The 6,458-nt window shown below is 44.8% G+C and overlaps 2 non-coding genes across 2 annotated transcripts; both read right to left on the bottom strand.

Moving 5' to 3' along the window:
- Positions 1-482: 482 nt before the first annotated feature.
- Positions 483-589, bottom strand: LOC117130510. Its single transcript, XR_004453877.1, has one exon. It is a non-coding gene; the product is annotated as a small nucleolar RNA R71 (small nucleolar RNA).
- A 5,443-nt stretch (positions 590-6,032) lies between these two features.
- Positions 6,033-6,139, bottom strand: LOC117130511. The gene has a single exon (XR_004453878.1). It is a non-coding gene; the product is annotated as a small nucleolar RNA R71 (small nucleolar RNA).
- Between the last annotated feature and the right edge of the window lie 319 nt (positions 6,140-6,458).

Below are 6,458 nucleotides of genomic sequence, written 5' to 3'. Positions count from 1 at the left end.
GCTGCGGCTATGGCACTCATGCAGCAGCAGATGCAACAAATGCAGCAGACCATCCAAGCTCAGCAGGATGCTGCTGAACAGGCTGCTCTCGCGCAGCAGGAACAACAGGCGCAGACTGTTCCAATCGGGCAGAGAAACCTCCGCGTAACATCCCTACTACGCGCTCTGCCATTGTTCCTCCACTCTGCACCAGGCAGGACTTCGAGATCAAGCCTGCTTTGATCGGTCTAGTACAGAGAAAGGTGTTCTCTGGTCTCTCTACAGAAATTCCAATGGAGCATATTGAGAGCTTCGAAAAAGTCTGCAGTTTCACTCGCGTGAATGGTGTTCCACCAGACTACATCACGTGCATGTTATTCCCATTCTCTCTTGATGGAAAAGCTGCACGGTGGTTGAACTCTCTCCCTACCGGCTCTCTCACTTCATGGGAACAGGTCCGATCAGCGTTCCTCAGCCATTTCTACTCTAAGGCGAGAACAGCTGCATTGAGGAACAAGATCACCTCCTTCAGACAGCTCACTGATGAGCTTTTCTGCGACGCATGGGAGCGCTTCAATGACTATCGCAGAGAATGTCCTCACCATGGATTTGATGATGATTATATCCTGGACATTTTCTATGATGGAGTGGACTGGAAATACCAAGGTGCTCTAAACTCTGCGAGCAATGGAGACTTCATGACTCAAACCACTGCTGGAGCGTTTAAGCTGATTGAGAACATGGCTGCTAGCTCAGCTAATAAGAAAGAGGAGAGTGATTGCTCCAAGAAAGGAAACAGTTCTGACGCCCAGAAAATAGATGAGCTGACTGCCAAGGTTGATCAGCTACTGAAAAACAACCAAGGACACGTCTTCAGCATGGAGCAACCTACAGCCGGGCATATTCAGAACCAGAACCAACGACAACCGCAGAGCAATCCGCATGTTGTTCCAGCTACCGAGAACAGTCAACCAGATGAGCTGAAGGGTCTGGGTATGATGATGCAACAACTGTTGCAGGGTCAGCAGGTTCAGGCCAAGGTGTTGAATCAGGTAACCACAGAAATTGACACCAGGATGGGCAACATGTTCACTGAGCTGAATAACAAGTATGACAATCTTGCGATCCATATGAGAAAGATCGATGTTCAGCTTGCTCAAACAGCTGAGAGTGTCAAGAGGCAACAAGAGACGCTCCCTGGAAGAACTGATAAAAATCCTAGGACTGAGCACTGTAATGCAATAGAGCAGCCGTTCGCTGAGACTGCTCCAGGCGCAGAAGAGAGAGCAGAGCAGTCTGCTAGCTCTGGAGTGACTGCTCCTAGCGAACCTGCTGAGACTCCACCATCTCGAGTCTATGTTCCCAAGGTTCCCTATCCAATTCCACCTAGACATCTGATGGATCCCATTAGTGAAGAGCAGCTGATAGGTTTTAACAAGATGGTGAGAAGGCTTCCTAAAGAACTTGCATTCGAAGATGCTCTGCAGATTCGTCCATTGCTCCAGTTCTTTAAACACTGTAGAGAGACTCAAGAGGAGATCAAGGTCCTCTATACCAGAGCACTGTCTACGCCAGCACTGAAGGTATTGCCTAAGGTTGATGATCCTGGAAAGTTTGTTTTCCCATGTTCCATCGCAGGAACAACCTTCAAGGACGCTCTTTGTGACTCTGGTTCTTGTGTGAATCTCATCTCAAAGGCTATTGTAGACGATTTGGGTATTGCTGATGTTGAGCGTTCTCAGTTGACCCTGACCTTTGCAAACTCTTCCAGAGCAGTCCCATATGGAACCATCCGCAGCCTTCATGTTCAAGTAGGGGAATGCATTGTTCCTGCTGAGTTTCAGGTTGTTGAGATGAACAAAGATCATGAGATGCCTTTGATATTTGGAAGGACATTCATGGCTACTGTTGGAGCAACCATCGATATGCCCAACAAGAGAGTCTGCTTCTCCAACATCAACAAGAAAGTTTTCTACAAGGCTGTACCCACCAGATCTTCCTCATCACACGCCTCTCGCATCTCAGTGTTTGATGTAGAAAAGCTGAAGGTTGTTCCAGAGAAGGAGCATGGTGATAAGGGTGAGAGCAGACTGTTCTTTGATGAAGATCCTAGCACTGATCCTACTAAATTCAGAGGGAACTCAAGGGTGAAACAGAAAGTCCAGAAGAAAAGGGTCAAGGAGATCCTACAGTGACTTTGATACCTCTCAAGTGTGATGAGAACTCCATTGAGTATGAGGTAAAGTGCAAGGGTACCTCTAAACCGTTCTCTAAAGTCAGAGCTATTCTCACACATGAGCTGAAAGAGAAAGGGGAAGCTGCTGTGAAAGGGTTGTTGAGCAGGGTTTTGAAGCTGAACATGTCTGATTGTGGAGCTTGTTTTCGAACAGGCCCTCCTGCTCAACCCGACTGATCCCAGTCACCAAGTCAAGCTAGAGACTTAAACCAAGCGCTTGGTGGGAGGCAACCCACTGGTAAGTGTAAATATAACTTGGTGTTGTTTTTGTTTACTCATTTTTCGTTTTAGTTTATTGAGTTTCAGGTCAAAAAGCAAAAAAAAAAAAAAAAATTCGAGATACTTCAAAAATTCTGGGTTGCAGAAACGGAACAACCTACCCCCTGAAAAGAGCGGTTGTTCCAGGCGATCATCTGACGATAGAACACCCAGAATTTTCATGGAGCGCCTGCTCCACTCAGGTAAGTATCTCGACCCAAAAAAAAAAAATATTTATTCTTGTTTTCTCCTTCTCTCTGATTTATTTTCACACCAGGGACGTTGTGAAGTAAGTCTGGGGGAGGGTTTTCGTCGTTTACTAACTCGTTTCTTTCTTTTGTTTTTCTTTTGGGTCAATTTGAGTCAGATTTTATTGAGTCAGTCAAAACTTTGTGGGAATTAGGACCTTATTCTGTGTTGATCACTGACCACCTCGTGCTTTAGTTATCTTATTCAGTGACCTTAGCAGTGGCGAAAGACACACATGTGGACCTGGAACACCCTGACATATCTCACTTGATTCTCCAGAAGTTCTCAGCCGATCAGGTTACACTGGGTAGACTTAACTCCACCTTACTTGAACCTAATCTTGACTGAAATTCTTCTTGTTATGGGCATTAGATCAGGGAAACGAGAACACACTCAGGACTTCTTATCCTTTTTATCCATCTTGCTGATCCTGAGTGGCTAGCTCATCTTTAGCTAGTTCCCACCCTGCACCTTAGCCTTTATTCCACCTTCATGCATTTGTTTTTCAGTGTCATATGTGCAGATATGTGCAAAAAGGTCGGAGAGGAAAGGATCAACGCAGCCTCCTACTCGTTACTGCTGCAGAAATTATGTCAGAAAGGAGAACAAGCAGATTAAGGGAGCAACCGCTCCATAACCAATGAACTGCGCAAGAGCAGGGGTGGAGAACCAGAATGGTCGCGAAATCAGAACCACCAGTGGCACTCAGAACGATCATGTATTACCTCCTTCTTCGTCACATCACCATATCAATCATCAAAAAAAAAAAAAAAAAACGAGATTAATGTGATGGAGAAGGGGAAGAAAGAAAAGAAACATGGAGCCACTGGAAAGGTCGAGCAAGAAGTTGGTACCAAGTATTGAAGAGTGTGTAGAGGAAAGTGGAAAGCAGAACAATCAGTTGCCTGTTCCGTCATCAGAACAATCGCACCAGATAGAGCAAAAACGAGTAGAGGCTGTGGACATCAATGGATCTATCCTCTCTTGCCATTTTGTGTGATATCCTGCATCCTCTTCAATGAAATGGTAGCCCCTAAACACTCTTAACTCCACCATTAAATAGCCTGTTCCACACCTAGACCGTCTACCCTGAATGATGCCTGTGATGAGAAGCTCACGCTACTCTTAAATGAATGTAGGGAGTTCTGTCTCGATAGTGTTGCTTTTTCAGGTTTGAGATGAAGAGTATGGAGCCGATTTTTGAACAGCAGTCAGTGGGGTTCCAGTAAGGGTGTGTTGTCCTAGTTTTACTGCTTGTATGGTTCAGAGATTCGTGGTTAAAGTATGGTTGCTGAGAATAGGAGAGTTCCCACACTTTCAAACCTTTCTCCCTGTTCTTGATACTTGACATTGTTTGAGGACAAACAAGGATCTAAGTCTGGGGGAATTGATATATGGTGTTTTATACATCTTGTATATATGCTTTTAAATTGGTTTTCAAGTCTTTATCGAGTCTTCCTAGTCCTTTTGGAGTCATTACAGGTCTGGAGTTGCATTGGATGGGAGATGGACCAGCTGGAACAAAAGAGGCAGAAAACAGTGCAATTTAGTGATTTTCACGCAGAACAGTCTTGATGACTGTTCCGAGTGAGTGTTCCAGCGGCAGAGATTTTTAAGGAAACTACAATCATTACGGGATTTGCCCTAATTATCCATATTTTCTCTCCCAGCCGCCTGTGGCTTTGATATATCATATTTTCTGTTTCTCTTTATCATTCTACGCTGTTTTGGAGACAAAGAACCAGACCTTAGAGTTGGAGACTTGAGATTCTGCTACTTTGTAAAGGGAGAAGGCCATCTCTCTCGATTTAGAGAAGAACCCCCTGAACCCTATTACTTTATTTCAGTCATATTTCATGTTGCTTTATATCTCTGTCTCTGTGTTTTCTTGCTCCATGGCTGAGTAGTCAGCTTGCTTAGTCTAGGGTGTTAGGGTGTTAGATCCGTGAGCTTGACATAAATAAGTTATAAATCGATTGTCTTCATTCATTGTTGTTCTTAAGGCTTGCATCAAGTTAACCACTTAGTGCCTGATTCTAGGTTTAATCTATTCATCAAAAGTGTTATAGGTTGCTAGACATAACTTGAATGAGCATTGCATCCCTAACCAGCGAAAGTAGATGTTAGGGTGTTTTGTGAACATATCGGACTTGACCTCTATTGCTTGCTGTCGCATCTTGATCCAAACGAGAGTTTAGGTATCAAGATCGATCAGCATAGGGAGCAGTACCACGACAGTGGGCTGTTCTACTTGAGTGATCCGAGTTCTAGACTTGCTCTTAATTAAACTTGAATAATTGTTTGGCTCACACTTGTTTAACACCCGATCAAACCACCCTAGGCTAGCATTTTTAATCATCTGAAAACTTTAATTCAATCTATTACTTGCTTGTTACGATTCCTCAACTTTAAAACCCCCATATTGTTTTAGCTTGATTCTGATCCCATAAAGATAAAGTGTAAGATTTGGTCTCTGTGGATTCGATCCTAAAGTGCTACATCGACATACCATTCGATTGTGGTAGTGTGCACATTAGGTTATTTGGTGTGCGTATACACGTAATATCAAATTGGCGCCGTTGCCGGGGACCATTTTTTTACCTTTATTTTTCGGTTATTTATTTAGTCTAAGACCTCTAACTTGCCTTATCCTTTTTGTTGCAGCTAATGTTCCAGGTGCATGACCAGTAGACATACTCGGAGAAACGCACAAGGAGAGTTAGTTACATTTACCAACCAGGAGCTAGCAAGGTTAGAAAGAACAAATCGTCAACAGCCAAGGCAAACTGACACCACTATGGGTGATCACGCCAATCAGGATGATCTCGCTGCGGCTATGGCACTCATGCAGCAGCAGATGCAACAAATGCAGCAGACCATCCAAGCTCAGCAGGATGCTGCTGAACAGGCTGCTCTCGCGCAGCAGGAACAACAGGCGCAGACTGTTCCAATCGGGCAGAGAAACCTCCCCCGTAACATCCCTACTACGCGCTCTGCCATTGTTCCTCCACTCTGCACCAGGCAGGACTTCGAGATCAAGCCTGCTTTGATCGGTCTTGTACAGAGAAAGGTGTTCTCTGGTCTCTCTACAGAAATTCCAATGGAGCATATTGAGAGCTTCGAAAAAGTCTGCAGTTTCACTCGCGTGAATGGTGTTCCACCAGACTACATCACGTGCATGTTATTCCCATTCTCTCTTGATGGAAAAGCTGCACGGTGGTTGAACTCTCTCCCTACCGGCTCTCTCACTTCATGGGAACAGGTCCGATCAGCGTTCCTCAGCCATTTCTACTCTAAGGCGAGAACAGCTGCATTGAGGAACAAGATCACCTCCTTCAGACAGCTCACTGATGAGCTTTTCTGCGACGCATGGGAGCGCTTCAATGACTATCGCAGAGAATGTCCTCACCATGGGTTTGATGATGATTATATCCTGGACATTTTCTATGATGGAGTGGACTGGAAATACCAAGGTGCTCTAAACTCTGCGAGCAATGGAGACTTCATGACTCAAACCACTGTTGGAGCGTTTAAGCTGATTGAGAACATGGCTGCTAGCTCAGCTAATAAGAAAGAGGAGAGTGATTGCTCCAAAAAGGAAACCGTTCTGACGCCCAGAAAATAGATGAGCTAGCTGCCAAGGTTGATCAGCTACTGAAAAACAACCAAGGACACGTCTTCAGCATGGAGCAACCTACAGCCGGGCATATTCAGAACCAGAACCAACGACAACCGC

This window comes from Brassica rapa, unplaced genomic scaffold, assembly GCF_000309985.2.
Source record: "Brassica rapa cultivar Chiifu-401-42 unplaced genomic scaffold, CAAS_Brap_v3.01 Scaffold0522, whole genome shotgun sequence".
NCBI classification, from domain to species: domain Eukaryota; kingdom Viridiplantae; phylum Streptophyta; class Magnoliopsida; order Brassicales; family Brassicaceae; genus Brassica; species Brassica rapa.
Note: the sequence above shows the minus strand (reverse complement) of the source record. Positions and strands in the feature narration are given on the sequence as shown.